Genomic DNA, 10532 nt, shown 5'->3' on the forward strand with positions numbered 1-10532 from the left:
ATTTCTTCTTCAGTCACCTTTTTCACTTACTATAGGGGTGTCCAAATTCATAGGCTGCATCCTCCTGAGGACCTGGCCTTCGCGGTATACGTGGGCCAGGTCCTCCGAAGGCTGGGTATGCCGGAAGTGAGCGGCTGTGAAATTGGACGGTCTAGCCTTCAGTTTTGCGTCACCAGCTGTCTCGGTAGAGTTTAATAAATTCAGCCATTTGCTCCTTGCTATCTAAAATATAACAGGACACTGGCGTAAATTCTCGATCATCTCAGACTTCTGTTTAATCAGTTTTCCGTTTGACATTTGTTCAGCTGTAATCTCAGTCAAACCGATTTACTCACGAACAAATAAAACACTGAAAAAAGCCAAACAATAACATTTTTAAGTTATCTAAGTGACTTATATCATGTTTAACCTAAGAAGCGAAAGACCGCAGGAGGTTTGAAAACGATACGCAAGGAGTTCGCTGTTATCGCCCCAGTTAGCCGGGTGGGTTAGGTGGGTAACAGACATCTCCAAAAATGTCGGAGTAGTTTTGCAAATATGAGATGTCTTGATAAACCAAGCAGATATTTGAAGATACTGACACAGTTACATTCTCGCCTGAAAATATCTTAAAAGTTTATTTTGTGACCCAGAAAAAGTAATAAGAATAATATTAAAACCAAGTAGCTTCCACCATTGTTGGAAACTGAAATTGGCTGGGCCGCGCTATGAATCCTGGCATATGGTGGGCCACGAAGGATTACACCCGGCCCATTCTTCAAATCTGAGGAAAAGGAGGACGGATTTGTCGGCTGCATTTGTAGGAGTCTATGAATTTGGACAGCCTTTGTCGCGTCGCTGTGACGTAATCCGCCTACAAGTGCGGCCTCAGGAGGATGCAGCCTATGAATTTGGACACTCCCTATGTGTTAATAGAGCTCTCTGCATTGAATCATACTTGCTCTCTTCCACAGCATGTCTTTTATCCTGTGTTCCTTCTCTCACCCCAACCGGTCGCGGCAGATGGCTGTCCCTACCTGAGCCTGGTTGTGCCGGTGGTTTCTTCCTGTTAAAATTTAGTTTTTCCTTCCCACTGTCCCAAATGATTGTTGGGTTTTTTCACTGTATGTATTATTGAAGGGTCTACCTTACAATATAAAGCACAAAAATGAATTAATCCAAAGATTGTTCCTCTGGGAAATATGAACCTGTTACAGAGAATTCACAAATGATAAACACTAGAAGAGAGAGTGGAGTATCATCTTGTAAATCTTTGATTCAGCGAAGTGGAAATGGAAGTGGAAAAAAGTGTTTCAGTTTATTGTTTTCTTGGGGGTTTTTTCTTCGATTAAAGATTATATAACAAGTGATCAGTCCCAGGGCATTTACCCAGGCCCAAAAAATTTTTAATTTGGTCACTTTTAGTGCACTTCAATGTAACACTGAATGACTAAAACTGTTTGTAAAAACCATACTGAACTTTAAGGAGATGTTAATTCACTTTCTCCTGTTGTTGTCATCATTTAAAATTGTTTTAAATATGAATACTATTCATGTGAGTAACATGATCACTCAATTCAATTAGTATACAGTAGAGCAGGGCGATATGGCCAAAAATATTTATCACAATATATATTTGAAAATTTGCAATAACGATATAACTGACGATATAATTGATGCGAGACAAAATACAACTCCACAACTTTACTAGTGCAAAAAAACACCATCCATTTATTTTCACTTAAACAAGAAGCTGGTTTTTATGTGCATTAAAGCTATATAAAAATTTAACAGTGCAAATGCAAAATCCTTGCTGAAAGTTTAACCAAAAGGCATTTCCAGTAGAAATGGGCTGACATATCCTGAGCATAACCATGTATAATATCCACTGAAGTTAAAAAGAGGTGCTTTGCAACATTAAACTGCAGTGGGCCAAATAAAAAAGCCAAATATGTATTTTTCGGACCATAAGGTGCACGGGATTATAAGGCACATTAAGCGAAACAAAGCAGTCAAATAAATCAAACTTTATTAAACTCATTCTTCTTGCTTCCTCCACTTCTGTACCATTGATTCATTAATGCTGTATTCTATCACAGCTGCTCTATTCCCATGTTGTTGCAGTATATTAATGACTAACCTCGTATTGTGGATGGATTATCTCAATTGTTCTCCTGACTGAAGTTTGGTCCGTTTACAGCATCCTGCCATGCAATTGCATTTGTCTCTAACTATCAGGAACCTTAACGTTAACTTTTATGAATGGAAAAGTGTTAGTGTTCATCCTCCAGCTTCACTGTTTATGTTATGCTAACATAGCTGTGTCGCTAGCGATCACGTAGCACATCATTATATACCAGCTAGCCCAACTTCAGTAACCCTACAAACATCACTGCTGTTTAGTTTCCTGTCTTCATTTATGTTGGAAGTGATAGCAGAGCTGTACGTTTGAATTTTTTCAGAAATCTCTCAGTCAGAACATGCTATATCATGCTTAGGTAACTAGCGAAACTAGCGAGCTAACTTCCGCTAGCTTCCTGCTAACTTCTAACTCCGTTAAATGTAATAAATTCTGTTTTCATGGATGCCTGGAAGTTAAACTTCATAGTTACACCTGGTAAAGCAGCAATGCTGATCGTTTTATTAAAGATTAAAGAATTTAGACAGTTTTTAACTCTCAGTGATGCTGCAGTGCTCGTTTGACTTTGGGACCTGAAGGATACGGAGTTTAGGACCCAGATTACTCCCAGATTTAAGAGCATCTTATTCCGACAAATAGGGCAATAACGACGGCCGCTTGCATGTTCTGCAAAAAAATGTGCTTTGTTGTGTATCTGACGGACAAACACCAAACCAGTTCCACATCACTGAAGTTGCACCATTTTTACAAACCAATTCTGGTTCTGTCAGGGTTCTGGGTCTGAGCAACCCAGGATCCCTGAGCAGTTTATGGACTTGTTATATTATATGTATTATTGGTGTTTTGCTGCCCCCTCTTCTCCGTCCTTGTAGATATGAGTATATGTGTGTATGGGTGTAGGTGTATCTGAACCCTTGTTTACAGGCGCCTTCAGGCCTGGTGGGTGTGGCCCTGCTAGGGGAATGGCCACACCCGAAGCCACGCACCTGCTGCTGATCAGGCCTCGTCGGGGGAGCTACTTAAGAGAGTCTTGGAGCTCCCATCGGCGCGGGATCATTGCGTGAGACTCCACGTTAGTCACCCAGTTTAGGTTTAGTAAGTTCACGCCTGCTATTGTTAAGTGTGCTGACAGCTGCCGCTATTGTTCCCTGCAGGAGGAGCGTGGGAAGCCTGAAGAGCGGCGAGCACCGGGAGTGCGACACACGGGAGCAGAGAGCACAAGGAGGACATGACACGGGAGTCTGGAGAAAACACGGGGATTTATTATTGTTTGTACCACACACTGTAAATAAACGCACTGTTCGCACACAGAGCACCGCGCCTGGGTCCTCCTTCCCTACATCCCCACGGTCTGCCATGTCAATCCGTGACAGGTTCATCCGTTTCACTCAACAATCGGCCATGTGCGTATGAAAACAAAGGCACTGCGCATGCGCGTTTTACCCATATTCTATCGCGATATTTCATTTTCTTATCGTTGCCTAACATTGTACCGGTATTACCGTGAACGGTATAATATGGCCCAGCCCTAGTATACAGAAACATCTGTTGCTGAGTATGTATGAGTAATGGAGTATGAGTTTGAGTAATTTAGCTGTTCCATTTCCATTATCGATGTCACTAACACTTAATCTATTCCCTTATCGATAGGGATGGAATCAAAAACCGGTTTTAGTACTACTCGTTAAGTTACTTTCATGTTACTCTGTAAAATGATCTGAAACTCACTGTCTCATAATTACCAATTAACAATATAAACCTACAGGCTACAGTCCCACCCACCAACACAAATCCCTATCCTAATGAGGATGCATATAGCAGTATTTAGGTATGAACAAAAAGCCAACAATACAAAGCAAAGATGAAAACCAAACTTTAACGTAATGGTCATGTTGATTCTACTATAGAAACATGAACAGGTGGAAACGGAAGCTGTAGCCTGACCGCTCATCCCTTTTTTACCTGTTGAAGTTTAGCAGTGGCTGACTTCACCACAAATGACAGCTCACTTTATGACAATGCTGGGCTGGGGTCAGCATTCACTCAGCTTTCAGACCACTCTGGGTTCTTGGCTAGCTTAGCATTAGCATGCTGTCTGCGCATGTGCTTTCAACGAGCCAAAGTTGTGTTATCAGCATAACTGTTTCTGTCCTGGAGCAGCCTCCATTTTACCATCATGCTCTCATCCTTTTCTGGGGTGAAAAATCAGAGTAATATCCTCCTCTTCACATGCTGAGGTTAATTATGGAGTTCCACAAGGTTCAGTCCTAGGTAGGGCTGGGTATCGAAACCCGGTTCTTGTTGAGAACCGGTTCCCACTGTTTCAATTCCTTGGAATTGTTTGCCATTTTTGCAAACGATTCCCTTATCGATTCCAGTCGCCCCGAATGACGTTACCATGTTGCGGAGCGTCATTTACCTGGCAGGGCGTCTAAGCGGCTCAAACGCTCAAAAGTTTGGTTATACTTTACGAGAACAGATGACAACGGGGCAACTTGCAACACTTGCAAAGTAGATATTTAATTTAAAGGAGGAAACACTACGAATATGCAAAAGCATTTGCTCACAAAACACGCGATAACCTTAAATGAATGTCGTGTTTTTAATTCCGCTCCGGACTCGTGAATCTCAACCCAGCAGCAGCGGTAACGTTTGCACGTCCTCTCCCGTTAATGCGGCAGGTAAATAGTCAACTAACAGTGCATATTATGTTAGCGCGATCTGCCTTATTACAAAACCTACCATTACTGTGCGATGCATTTCGGTGACCACGATGAGAGAAACAGACAGAGTTTGGCTGGCAGTTCTCGCTGCAGTCTACCGGTAGCGTCTCCTTTCAGGCCAGGATAGATGAATGTCACCGAGCAGTGACTAAGTTTGTGGTCAAAGGCTTGCACCCATTTGCCACACCAGATGCCCCCGATTTTCGGTAAGTGAATGTGTTTAATTGTAGACAGTGACATTACTGGATATTCTTGTGTAATTGCTACAGAATAATTTATGTTATGTTAAGAATATTTATTTTATTATTTTACATTTACAATTTTTTTTCCTGGGGACCCTGTGACACCCCATTGAAGAGCCGTAGGCTGTGGATCTCTTAAGATCTCACTGTTGGGTTTGCAAGGCCATGTTACTCCTAAATTTCTATCTTGTTCAAAAAGAAGATATAAAACAAAGTTCTAAGCTAATCGATCTTAGTGTTCTCCTTTTTTAAAAATAAGAATCGATAAGAGAATCGATAAGAGAATCGATAAAGAATCGAATCGTTAAACAGAATCGAAAATGGAATCGGAATCATGAAAATCCGATCAATACCCATCCCTAGTGCTAGGACCAGTTCTTTTCACATGATACATGCTTCCCTTGGGCCAGGGGTGGGCAATCTCAGTCCACGAGGGCCGGTGTCCCTGCAGGTTTTAGATCTCACCTTGGGTCAACACACCTGAATCACATGATTAGTTCGTTACCAGGCCTCTGGAGAACTTCAGGACGTGTTGAGGAGCTAATTTAGCCATTTAAATCAGCTGTGTTGGTTCGAGGACACATCTAAAACCTGCAGGGACACCGGCCCTCGTGGACTGAGATTGCCCACCCCTGCCTTAGGCAGTATCATCAGAAGACATAGCATATATTTTCACTGCTATGCAGATGACACTTACCTCTATCTATCCATGAATCCAGGTAGCACACACCAATTCAACTGCAGGAATGTCTTAAAGACATAAAGACCTGGATGGCCGCTAACTTTCTGCTTCTTAATTCAGACAAAACTAATGTTATTGTCTACTGCCCTGAAAATCTTTGAAATATGGTATCTAACCAGATTCTTACTCTGGATGCCATTACCTTGACCTTCAATAACACTGTGAGGAACCTTGGAGTCATTTTTGACCAGGAGATTTCCTTCAGTGCACATATTAAACAAATATGTAGGACTGCCTTTTTCCATTGACGCAACATCTCTAAAATTAGAAATATCCTGTCTCAGAGTGACGCTGAAAAACTAGTTCATGCATTTATTACTACTAGGCTGGACTACTGTAATTCATTATTATGAGGATGTCCTAAAAACTCCCTGAAAAGTAGGGATGGGTACCGGTGTCCGGTGCCATGATGGCACCGGTTCTGACATAAACGGTAGTAACCAGACCGAAAAGCAGCACAGATTTCGGTGCTTTATTTCGGTGCTTTTTTTTCCCTGAGCCAATTCTAGCCAATCATTTTACGTTTCCGAGGATAGTAGGCGGGGCCAGGTACTTACGTTCTTTTAGAGCAGAGCTACAGATTAAAAATGCCCAAGGCGAAGCAATCAAAAGTCTGGCTGTACTTCACAGCAAAAGATGCAAACTCAGCATCCTGCAACAAGTGCTTTAAGCTGATACTGTGATACTGTCAAAGGAGATAACACCTCAAATCCAATGAAACACCTGGCGACATATAGCGTTTTTTTTTTAAAGACGAGAAATGCGCCGTGTTTGATAGCTTGCTGCGAGACCTCACACCGTGCACATCTACTGCGGGTGTGGTGCCTGTTATCGGACCCGGAGTTAGCAACATCCCCCAAAAACCCGAAGAGGAGAGTCCTGGCCCCTAGCCCTGTCAGCGTAGCAGAAATGATGACGGATGATGATGGCAGCAGCAGCCATTCTTCTCTGCGTGAGTAGATTCATGTTGTTCGTGTGTAATTAACGTTGAGTACGCTAACCACATTATTACATTAATGCATGTAAGGTGAACTAGCAAACACCGTCGTAGTTACATGCGGCTGTCTTCTTGTTTGATGGCAGATACTCCCTTCACCCTGGCCAAAAAGGCTAAAATGACCAAAGAAAAAGTGGAAAACAGTTAAACATGAGAGGTTTTTGGACAAAGTTTGTGTTTTTTCCATTGTTTAAACACTGCTTCCAGCCAAGAGTGATACCATATATGCCCTATAGGTGCAGAAAAGGCTAACATTGTTATCTTTTTACAAAAAAAACAGCTGAACATGAGAGGTTTTTGGACCAATTTTGTGTTCTCCATTCTTTAAGCACCGGTTTGAGCACTGTTTAAGCACCGGCACCGTTTCAAAAGTACCGGTTTGGCACCGGTATCGGATAAAACCTAAACGATACCCATCCCTACTGAAAAGTCTTCAGTTAATTTCTCCTGTATTGGCTTCCCTTTATTGGCTGCCTCTTAAATCCAGAATTGAATTCAAAATCCTGCTCCTCACATACAAGGTCTTAAATAATCAGGCCCTGTCTTATCTTAATGACCCTATAGTACCATAACACCCCATTAGAGTACTTCGCTCTAACACTGCAGGCTTACTTGTTGTTCCTAGAGTATTTAAAAGTAGAATGAGAGGCAGAGCCTTCAGTTTTAAGGCCCCTCTTCTATGGAACCAGCGTCCAGTTTGGATTCGGAAGACAGACACTATCTCTACTTTTAAGATTAAGCTTAAAACTTTCCTTTCTAAAGCAGTCACCTTTCTAAAGCACATAGTGAAGGCTGGATCAGGTGACCCTGAATCCTCCCTTAGTTATGCAGCAATAGGTGTAGGCTGCGGGGGGGATTTCCATGATGCATTGAGTATTTCCTTTTCAGTCACCTTTCTCAATCAACATGTGTTAATAGACCTCTCTGCTGAATCACACTTGTTATTAATCTCTGGCTCTCTCAACCGGTCACGGCAGGTGGCCGCCCCTCCCTGAGTCTGGTTCTGCTGGAGGTTTCTTCCTGTTAAAAGGGAGTTTTTCCTTCCCACTGTCGCCAAAGTGCTTGCTCATAGGGGGTCATATGATTGTTGGGTTTTTTCTCTGTATGTTTTATTGTAGGGTCTACCTAACAATATAAGGCGACTGTTGTTGTGATTTGGTGCCATATAAATAAAATTGAATTGAATTGAATTGAATTGAATAGCCACGCTGTAGACTGCCCCACTACTTTCCTTCTCCAACACACGACCTGAAATCAGCTCAGCTGATTGTAGCAAGAGTGCAAGAATTGATAAGCGGGATCGATAGGCAGGCAGACTAACAATTCCAAGGAATTGTTCTAGTCCCAAAGTCAAAATGGGAGACGCCCCCTAGGGTGGTCAAGAATGACCAAGCTAAGATCCTGTGGGACTTCCAGATACAAATGGACAAACTGGTGATGGCTAACCAACCAGACATACTGGTGGTGGACCAGCAGAGGAAGACGGCCCTAATGATAGAAATAGCGCTACAGAATGACAGCAACATCAGCAAGAAGGAACATGAGAAGCTTGAGAAGTTCCAAGGGCTCAGAGAGGAGCTCGAGAAGATGTGAGGGGTGAAGCTAACTGTGGTCCCAGTGGTAATCAGAGCACTCAGTGCAGTGACCTCCAAGCTAGGCGAGTGGCTCCAGCAGATCCCAGGAACAACATCCAAGATCTCTGTCCAGAAGAGTGCAGTCCTAGGAACAGCAAAGATACTGTGCAGGACCCTCAAGCTTCCAGGCCTCTGGCAGAAGGCCCCAGGTTCCACAAGGGGGGAATTTTATATGTATAAAAAAAAAATTTAAATTCCCCACTCGCCCCTGCGGGCAGTCAATCCTTCAAGCTCAGGTGATGATGACAGTGCGTTTTATTTACAGTGGACACAATGAAGACAACCACTAAATCCCAATGTGTTCCCGACTCCCGTTCCATGTTTCCTCTTCGTGCCTGTGCTCCGTGTCTCCGCTCCCAGTGTACCATCCACCCGCTGCTTCCTCGTTCCCACAAATCCTCCCGGGGAAACACACACAAAGGCAGCCTTTAGAAAACTCCACAATCGCAGCAGACTAGCACTTACTAGCTTGCTGGAAAACTAACAGGTAGTCACGCATAACGATCCCGCTTCGTGGAGCCCTCAGCCACACTGCTATGTAGCGCCGCGACAATGTTTGATTAGCTCCAGGTGTGTGTGATGAGCCAGCTGGCAGGACCACACCCACCAGGTCTGAAGGTGCCTGTCACAGCCGCACCCCCACACATGCATACACACACACGCATAGAAACAAGGGACAGCAGCACAATACAAGGCCACGGTAACCAATATATTATTACATACATAACTGCTCGCGGGCCCTGGGTCGCCCACATATATATATATATATATATATATATATACATATATATCACATGAACAGTCCCTTCAAGATGCTTTATATTGTGAAGACCCTACAGTAATACTCAATGACCAATTAGAGCAAGCACCTGGCAACAGTGGGAAGGAAAAACTAATTTTAACAGGAAGAAACCTCTGGCAGAACCAGGCTTTACCCACGCTCCCTAAACCCAGGCTGCTAGTAGAACGTCAGTTGTGTACCACATAGTTGCTTTCTCACCCAGTGAGCTAAACTGACTTACCTTCCATCTACGGGGAGTGCAGAATTATTAGACAAATGAGTATTTTGTCCACATCATCCTCTTCATGCATGTTGTCTTACTCCAAGCTGTATAGGCTTGAAAGCCTACTACCAATTAAGCATATTAGGTGATGTGCATCTCTGTAATGAGAAGGGGTGTGGTCTAATGACATCAACACCCTATATCAGGTGTGCATAATTATTAGGCAACTTCCTTTCCTTTGGCAAAATGGGTCAAAAGAAGGACTTGACAGGCTCAGAAAAGTCAAAAATAGTGAGATATCTTGCAGAGGGATGCAGCAGTCTTAAAATTGCAAAGCTTCTGAAGCGTGCTCATCGAACAATCAAGCGTTTCATTCAAAATAATCAACAGGGTCGCAAGAAGCGTGTGGAAAAACCAAGGCGCAAAATAACTGCCCATGAACTGAGAAAAGTCAAGCGTGCAGCTGCCAAGATGCCACTTGCCACCAGTTTGGCCATATTTCAGAGCTGCAACATCACTGGAGTGCCCAAAAGCACAAGGTGTGCAATACTCAGAGACATGGCCAAGGTAAGAAAGGTTGAAAGACGACCACCACTGAACAAGACACACAAGCTGAAACGTCAAGACTGGGCCAAGAAATATGTCAAGACTGATTTTTCTAAGGTTTTATGGACTGATGAAATGAGAGTGAGTCTTGATGGGCCAGATGGATGGGCCCGTGGCTGGATTGGTAAAGGGCAGAGAGCTCCAGTCCGACTCGGACGCCAGCAAGGTGGAGGTGGAGTACTGGTTTGGGCTGGTATCATCAAAGATGAGCTTGTGGGGCCTTTTCGGGTTGAGGATGGAGTCAAGCTCAACTCCCAGTCCTACTGCCAGTTTCTGGAAGACACCTTCTTCAAGCAGTGGTACAGGAAGAAGTCTGCATCCTTCAAGAAAAACATGATTTTCATGCAGGACAATGCTCCATCACATGCGTCCAAGTACTCCACAGCGTGGCTGGCAAGAAAGGGTATAAAAGGAGAAAAACTAATGACATGGCCTCCTTGTTCACCTGATCTGAACCCCATTGAG

The 10532-nt window shown here is 43.4% G+C and overlaps 1 long non-coding RNA gene across 1 annotated transcript; it reads left to right on the forward strand.

Moving 5' to 3' along the window:
- Window positions 1-2649: 2649 nt before the first annotated feature.
- On the forward strand, window positions 2650-3431 carry LOC112847032 (uncharacterized). The gene is made up of 2 exons (XR_003220314.1): window positions 2650-3191; window positions 3274-3431. It is a non-coding gene; the product is annotated as an uncharacterized LOC112847032 (long non-coding RNA).
- The last annotated feature ends 7101 nt before the right edge of the window (window positions 3432-10532 follow it).

This window comes from Oreochromis niloticus, linkage group LG6 (genome assembly GCF_001858045.2).
Source record: "Oreochromis niloticus isolate F11D_XX linkage group LG6, O_niloticus_UMD_NMBU, whole genome shotgun sequence".
NCBI lineage: Eukaryota > Metazoa > Chordata > Actinopteri > Cichliformes > Cichlidae > Oreochromis > Oreochromis niloticus.